Here is a 9,305-nt window from a genome sequence, read left to right as displayed (position 1 = left end):
ACAAACCAAAAATGTGTTGCTATATTTTTTGATTTAGAACGTGCATTTAATAAAGCTTGGAAGTACAACATTTTGAGACAACTTCATAAATGGAATATTCAAGGTCACTGCCTTGCTTTCATTAGATAATCATTAGATATTATTCATAATAAAAGTCTTAGATTAATCCTAGGGGCTTTCCCAACTACGCCTGTATCCAGCATTTATGTTCTTTTAGGAGAACCATCGCTACATCACCGCCGCATGTACCTCGCTCTATCACATGCAGCCTCAGTTGCTTGCAATATTTCAAAGCCAATATATCAAAACACTTTTACAAACAAATATGTAAACATATTCCAAGATATTCGCTATACTAAAAAACCATATTACGAAAGAATTAAATCCATACTTCAAAACCTAAACATTAATTTTCCGGAGGTTTTCTCCTCGGATATTAAATACCCCGAGCCTTGGCTGATCGATTTACCAACCTGTGATGCATCTCTGGAGTATTTCGATAAATCTAATACACACCATTCTCTGATTCGTTCCAAGTTCGAGGACCTCATAAATAAGTACCCCGACTACCATAAAATCTACACAGATGCGTCTAAGTTCGAAGACGGTGTGGGGGCATCAATCGTTTCTTCAGAAAACAATCTTCTTTTTCGTTTACCCCCAGCATGTAGCACATTTTCAGCTGAACTCTACGCCATATACCGTGCTGTGAAATTTCTTAACGAGCTTACACTCACCAAAGCCCTGATCATAACAGATTCCCTTAGCTCTCTAAACTCATTAAAACACATTTTTCCGAAACATCCTTTTGAAAAGTTGCTAAAATACCAGCTTTCCCAAGCTCATGAACATGGAAGAAGCGTTCAATTTGTATGCGTTCCCTCACACGTCGGAATAACAGGAAATGAAGAAGCTGACAGGACTGCACGAGAGGCAATTTTAAGTGATTTTTCGGAGCCGATAGACAAGTGTGTTTCCAGTGACTTAAAAGCTTATTTTAAAAATAAAGTGTTGTGTTTGTGGCGAAATGAGTGGTCTCAATCTAATTCTAAGTTAAATAAAATAAAAAAATAATGTGTCTCAGTGGTTTCCATCGTCGCGCAATAGACGAGAACAAATTGCGGTTGCGCGTTTACGTCTAGGACATACCAGGTTAACGCACTCTTACCTTTTCACAAAGAGTAATCCACCTATATGCGATCAGTGTAACGTCCGATTAACAGTCGAACACTTTTTAATAGTTTGTAGTAAATATGACCAAGAAAGACAGCGCTACAAGATCCCAAACGCTCTACCACAGGCTCTAGGTCAAAACTATTCCTGCGACAATATAGTTAATTATCTAAAATCCATAAACATTCTGTACAACCTGTAGTTGTTTACTTTTGTTATTTATATTTTGTTCCGTCGCTAATAACCTTTTGGTGGATGCGACTTCTTTTTCTAATAAAAAAAAATAAATTTGGAGATTAAAAATATATCAGGGCTTCTAGAATATTTACCAAAAATCAGAAGAATCTAAATTAGTTACCAGCAATTATGGAATAAATCCAGAATTTACATTAAATAAAGAAAAATGGCGCAAAAAGCCTGTGAGATTTTTTGATGATTTGCCTGGGCCTTTGTAGTGATGCTACTGGGAAATATTTTTTACTATTGTCATATAATAAGCAATTTAACCAGAAGATTAATGCGGAAAATAAAATTCATTCGGTATTTAATATTTTATGGATATTCCAAGATAAAGATGACGAAAATATTAAGAAGAAAATTGATAGATGTACCTATTGCCAGAGGCGGCTTTACCTATTGTGCAGGGTGTGCGGTGCACACGGGCGCCGGGATGTTGGGGGCGCCGATCGCCAAAGAGCGAGTTCTTTACTTTGTTTCAACATAAAATATACTTTAAAACGATTAATGAAAAATTACATTGGCACTTAAGCGCGATTTATAGATTGCCGCCCGCCCGGCTGTCCGTCCAACAGACGGACGGCGATCTTTTGATTCGTTTGAAGACATACCGACAATGGTTCCGAAATCTGTTTAGTAACCTATAAAGGTCAAATTGCTTGGGGCTTGTCGGGCATTTTCAAAAGAGTTTGTACAAGTGTCGCGGGATAATTTTGCGAAATAAGCTTTGACGGAATGGATTAAGTATTTAGAGCGGCTTTTCATTTGATTAAAATTATTTAAAAGGAAGATTTTCTTTTATTACTACCACACTTTACTGAAAATACTAAGAACAAATTGCGCCCAATCAGTTTGGATTTGTGAACGCTGTTGGTACGGGGAGGCTTTATTTAGCATGCAGGTGTTGTTTCAAAAATGTAGAGATGTCAGCTGTGATATTTGTGCATGCCTGATTGACTACAAGAAGGCTTTCGATAGAGTCAGGCACGAACAAATGTTGGAAGAGTTAAAGAAGACAGGGATTGACGGAAGAGACCTGAAAATAATAGTATTGGAATCAATCAGCAGTGCTCCGAATAGATGGAGAATATACATATCAGGTCAAAATCTTAAGGGGAGTGAGACAGGGATGCATAATTTCACCGCTGATGTTCAATCTGTACTCAAAGCATATTTTTGAAGAGGCTCTAAACTCTAAAAGATACTGATGAAGGCATCTCAATAAAAATGGAATCAAGGTCAGTAAGCTGCGGTATGCAGATGATACAATAGTGTTTTCCAATACCATAAAAGGGCTGCAAAACTTAATGAACAAAATAACGGAAACAAGTAGAACATATGGACTAGATATAAACACCAGCAAATCCAAGCTAATGATCATCAGCAAGCAAAACATAACTGGAGCAAATCTGTATGTGAACCAAATGAGAATTGAATGTGTCTCACAATACAACTACTTGGGAACTATAATCATTGAGTATGGGACAATACCCAAGAGATTAGATGTCGCATCGGAAAGGAAAAAAGTGCATTCTTGACTATGAGCTCTGTGTTCAAGAGCCATGACCTCACCCTAAAAACAAAAATAAGGCTCCTTAAATGTTACGTGTACTCAGTGCGTCTATATGGAGTAGAAACGTGGACATTGAAGGCAGAAACTCTATCGAAACTTCAGGCTTGCGAGCTATGGTTGTACAGAAGGATCCTGAAGATACCATGGACAGACAAATTCACCAATGAAGAAGTTCTACGGAGAATGAACACAACCGCACATTTAGTCAACATCGTGAAGGCCCGTAAGCTGCAGTACTTGGGACATATAATGAAAAATCGAGGCAGATACGAGCTACTCCAATGCATTTTACAAAGTAAAATTGAAGGAAAAGGGCCCCAGGACGAAGAAGAATATCTTGGCTTGCTAACCTGAGAGCATGGTATAGAAAGACCTCAACACAACTATTCTGTATGGCAACCAACAAAGTCATCATAGCCAGAATGATCGCCAACGTTCGGAACGGACAGGCACCCTAAGAAGAAGACTACCACAATTATTGCGACTCTTAGCGGAGTCAGAGCTCCTAAAAATTATCCATATTAACAATTTGTTGTTAGTTTTTTAAGTACTACTGAAAATACGTAGTATGTAGTTCATCATTTTATCAACCTCAACCAATTTTCAACCTTGCCTAATAGATAAAAAGTTCATGTTTAATTAAATATTTTTAACAAGTTTGGGTAGGTTGTTCTGACGCCGTGGATATCTATTAGCTTCCGACATCATTTAATATTGCACTATTTGCATCTGGATTTTTGTTTGCATTATAAGAGTACCTAATACCCTATGTGCAAGCACTAGGTAGGTACCTATTCAACTATTCCATTTTGACTGCGAGTCTACCAAAGGGCGCCAGGGCATTGACTGCACACGGGCGCTACATGGGCTAGAGCCGCCTCTGCCTATTGCAATAGTTTTATAAAGAAGACATCAGTGAAAAAATGAGAGATGAAATTTTTCATTTGAGAGCGATATACAAGGATAATATTGGTGAATCTCAACTTTCTCCAATAGATTTGCTTATTAAAATTAAACATCTCAAATTTGAATCGTTATTGCGTTGAGAATCTTTTGCACATTACCGGTGACAGTCACAGAAGCAGAAATATCCTTTAGTTTTCTTTTTCGCATAAAAAATGCTATGAGGTCATGAGAGCTACAATGAAACAGGATCGGTTAGCTGCCTATCAAGTTTGTGAATTGAGAATGATTTGGCAAAATCATGCGATTTTTCGAAAATTAGAGACATTTTTGCCAATCAGAAAATTCGAAAAGCATATGTATTATAAATATTTTCACTATTTTAAATATAATCAAAATTTAATAAAATTTATATTTGAAATGTGTATTATTATTAATAATTTTATTTCTATAAAAATTAAACAATTTTTTTCGCTCTTCACTTTTCGCCGTGCGCACGCCCTTCACTTTTTGCCAGGGGCCCGCCCTTCACTTTTTACCGGAGCCCGCTCATCCCTCTCGGCGGCCCTGCACATAGTATGTAGTTGTTATTTAGTCTGTTAGTATCACTCAGTAGAATGTATTTTGTAGTACATACCTAATGTGTATCGTACATTCCATGTCGACTCACTCGGGCAAAATCTTTTGGATCACCGATTTTTCTGAAACTTGGTGTATAGCTTCTGCAGGACGTAAAAATAAGATATTTAAGGTCAAAAAGTCTTCTTCTTTTTTTTTCTCAAAATGTTTATTTTATGCGATTTTACAGTGATTTGGTGTTTATTTAAACAAATTTGCATTTTCTATCGTAAAGTATCAATGGAAAAAATAATATTTTAATAGGAGGAACTCAAAAATGTCATTATAACAAGTTATTTTGATTCAAAAGAAGTTTTTGATAAAATTTTATAGTATAAAAAACGTTAAAATACTTTTTACATTTTCCTCCATTCCCAAAATACATCATAATCGATTTGGCTGAAAATTTGCCCACGGATAGCCAAAACATAGGACTTTAAGGGCCGGTATTTCCAACCTCACTTAAGCCAAAGCTTACTTTAAGCCTTTGCTTAAGCTTAGACGCCTGTATTTCCACTTCAATTTGAGGTTTAAGCCTAGGCTTAAACCAAATAATTTTAAGCTCACGCAGGAGTTGGTTTAAGCCTTTGCTTAAAATTTGTTTTCTGTTTTTTGAGGTTATTTCTATAGATTATTAATTAGACAGTTATTTTGAAAACCTACTTTTGAGTAATAACGTTAAATTAGATTATTAAATAATCTATTAATCTATTAATTTATTAATCGTAGTAACTAACGATTATTAAAATTCTTACTACTTTTGGAAGGTGTAGATGAAAATTATTTATTTCTACAATGCTTGGTAGGTATATTTATTTTACAAAAATAAACTTACATTCGAATTTGACATTTTAAGGAATATATCCAATAAACAAAATTACAAATACGGATCTATTGCTTATGCAAAATAACAATAACAATATAACCAGAGAAAATATCGACGGTAAAATAAACTAACAACACATGCACCATGTACAGAAAATTAAGTGAAGTAAACGACATTGATACCGGTGACAAGATAAAATTAAACGTCAACAGTAGTGTTTTTACCTCAGAACAGTTAGTTTTGGCATTTTGACGTATTCAGAGGTACCAAACCAATTAACTTTACAGTTGAGCATCAGTTTAGTTAAGGAAATGATGGAAATACGGCACTTGGCTTAAGCTTCTCCTTAACTTTTGACACAGGCTTAGCTAAGCAAAAGCTTAAGTAGCTATTGAAATACCGGCCCTAAGTGATTAGAAGGATTTGAATTATATTATAATAACAAAAAAGTTACATGCAATCAGACTCAAAAGTATATTAATCCAGTCGGGAAAGCATTTGACCTTGCATGCCGAGCTGCCCAAAATTTTATTTTTCTAAGCTTTAGGGGTCAATAGTAACCTAAATTTAAAATCGCGAATGAATTTCTCCGTTACGTTAGCCGCCATCTTGATTTTAAAGGAGAGCAGTTTTTGCTCAATATCTCCACCATTTTGAACTTTTCGACAAAAATGGTATAGGAACTGAAATTGTGAGGTCGATATTTTTTGAGTTAATTGTACTTACAGTAGACGCCTATATTTTTGACTATGATATTGAATGTTGGTATTGTAATATAATTCAAATCCTTCTAACCACTTAAAGTCCGATGTTTTGACTATCTGTGGGCAAATTTTCAGCCAAATCGATTATGATGTATTTTGGGTTTGGAAGGGAATGTAAAAAACGGTATTTTAACGTTTTCTACACTATAAAATTTGATCAAAAACTTATTTTGAATCAAAATAACTTGTTGTAATGTAATATAATGACATTTTTGAGTTCCTTCTATTAAAATATTATGTTTTCCATTGATACTTTACGATAGAAAATGCAAATTTGTTTAAATAAATACCAAATCACTGTAAAATCGCTTAAAATAACATTTTGAGAAAAAATAAGAAGACAATTCGACCCTAAAATGTTTTATTTCTACATCCCGCAGATGCTATATACCAATTTTCAAACAAATTGGAGATCCAAAAGTTTTTTTTTATCCAAAATTGAGTGATCCAAAAGATTGGTCATAAATTATACCACAGATTCTGGGGTAAAAAATAGGTTGATTGGACCTCACTTACCTATATACAATAGTGCACACAAAAAAAGTTACAGCCCTTTGAAGTTACAAAATGAAAATCGATTTTTTTTTCATATATCGAAAATTCTCAGAGATTTTTTATTGAAATTGGGCATGTGGCATTTCTATGACAGCAACATCTTAAAACAAGAATGTGTGTGTACTTTGTACGCACGTAAGAAGTTATACTTCTACTACATATTATGTGATTTTTAAGACTATGCCAAAAATTTAAAAAAATAAAAGAATAAAACGCACACAAACACATTGAAAAATGCCACAAAGAAAAAATGATTTCTGGACGATAATAATTGTTGGCAAAAATTTTAAATACGCATTTGCTGAAAAAAAAATTATATAACAAATATACTTACAATCATAATATGCATAAAAAAATAAAACTTGCATCGGGAATTGAACCCTTGAATTTCGTGCCGCTTTGACTCGTAATCGAAGCGTAGACTCACTCGTCCAATCGCACATTATTTATCATCTGGAAAAATACGGTAACTGAACGTTTTACTGTTTGACAAGTGTTTTGAAAATTATGTAGTTTAAATTTTGTGGAAGAAAATATAAAAATATAACAAAACAGTAAGAAAACAATATATTAGATGAAGATTGGTAGAACTTTTGTTGGTAATCAAATTAAGTATGTAAATCAAAGCATTACATACCTACTAGATAAATAAATCTACGCCAAAAAATCATAATTTAAAAATAAAAATCGAACCTAATTTGGGATTTCTCTCTAAAATCCGCATTCTTGAGAAAATAAATGTATGTATTTCAACCTAATCCAAATGTATAATTACAATATGATTATAATAAAAACTAGGTACTTACCAAATGAGAATGAGTTTTCCTTGTCCAAAATAGTCCAAAAGTCCAAAAATATAGGTATATGAAAACTATTTAAAAAGGCAGTATAACTATTAACTAACTTTTGTTTGTTGCTTCTTTTCACACAAATTTTAAAACGCAACAACCATAAATAATCTAACTACAGCTGTGCCACAGCCACCATATTGAATAATTTTTGACATGTCATTTGAACATCCAATCAGAACAAAGTTATAATGCACATGCGCCCGGTCGCTAGGTTTTCCCATATAAAAATTTACCCTCTATCGCCGGTAAAGAAGTATAACTTCAAAAAAATAAAGTGAAATTTGTGCACCCCATAAAAATTTTATGGGGGTTTTGTTCCCTTAAACCCCCTCAAACTTTTGTGTACGTTCCAATAAAATTATTATTGTGACACCATTAGTTAAACACAATGTTTTTAAAACTTTTTTGCCTCTTAGTACTTTTTCAATAAGCCAGTGTATATCGAGATATTTTGAATATTTTTGTCGAATCCACTACATATTTGTATATGGTTAAGTACGATTATATAGGGTGTCCCAAAAGTAGTGGAACGGTCAAATATTTCGCGAACTAAACATCGGATCGAAAAACTGAAACATACATTTTCAATCATTTTCGAAAATCTATCCAATGACACCAAACACCAACCCCCAGTACACCCCCTGGAGGTGGGGTGGGGGGTAACTTTAAAATCTCAAATGGAAACCCCTAATTTTTCTTGCAGATTTGGATTCGTTACGTAAAAGTAAGCAACTTTTATTCAAGACATTTTTTCGAACTGTGGATAGATGGCGCTATAATTGAGAAGAACCATTTATCCTGATACCATAGGCAAATTATAGAAACGGTCTAATATCTCGAGAAATTCACTTCCAGATGAGAAACCAAAAAACAGGTTTTTAATATTTTTCGAAAACCTATCGATAAACACCAAAAATGACCTTCCAACCCACCCCCTGGAGACGGGGTGGGGGGTAAATTTAAAATCTTAAATAGCAACCCCCACTTTTTATTGCAGATTCGAATTCGTCATGAAAAATTAAGCAACATTTATTCGAAACATTTTTTAAAATTGCTGATAGATGGCGCTAGTAAATCGTATTTTTCCAATTAAAGCGCCATCTATCAACAATTCTAAAAAATGTTTCGTTTAAATGCTGCTTAATTTTTCATGACGAATCCGTAATAAAAAGTGGGGGTTGCTATTTAAGATTTTAAAGTTACCCCCCACCCCACCTCCAGGGGTGGGTTGGAGGGTCATGTTTAGTGTTATTGGATAGGTTTTCGAAAACTATTAAAAACCTTTTCTTTGGTTTCTCATTTGGAAGTGTATTTCTCGAGATATTAGACCGTTTCTATAATTTACCTATGGTATCAGGATAAATCGTTTTTCTCAATTATAGCGCCATCTATCCACAGTTCGAAAAAATGTCTTGAATAAAAGTTGCTTACTTTTACTCAACGAATCCAAATCTGCAAGAAAAAATAGGGGTTTCTATTTGATATTTTAAAGTTACCCTCCACCCCACTTCCAGGGGGTGTACTGGGGGTTGGTGTTTGGTGTCATTGGATTGATTTTTGAAAATAATTGAACACGTATTTTTCAATTTTTCGATCCGATGTTTAGTTCGCGAAATATTCGACCGTTCCACTACTTTTGGGACACCCTGTAGAGACCTATTAATAATCTGAAAATTTTTTTACAATTTACATTTTTAGGTATATTTTGAAAAAGAAGCTACATCTCGATAAAAGGTGTAAGGTTAATGATACTCCATTGTTCTTTAATGGAAAATGGAATTTTTATAGGGGGATATATTACTGGT

The sequence above is a fragment of the Diabrotica virgifera genome, chromosome 8 (genome assembly GCF_917563875.1).
Source record: "Diabrotica virgifera virgifera chromosome 8, PGI_DIABVI_V3a".
NCBI lineage: Eukaryota > Metazoa > Arthropoda > Insecta > Coleoptera > Chrysomelidae > Diabrotica > Diabrotica virgifera.
The sequence above is the reverse complement of the archived record's forward strand: the minus strand, read 5'-3'. Positions refer to the sequence as shown.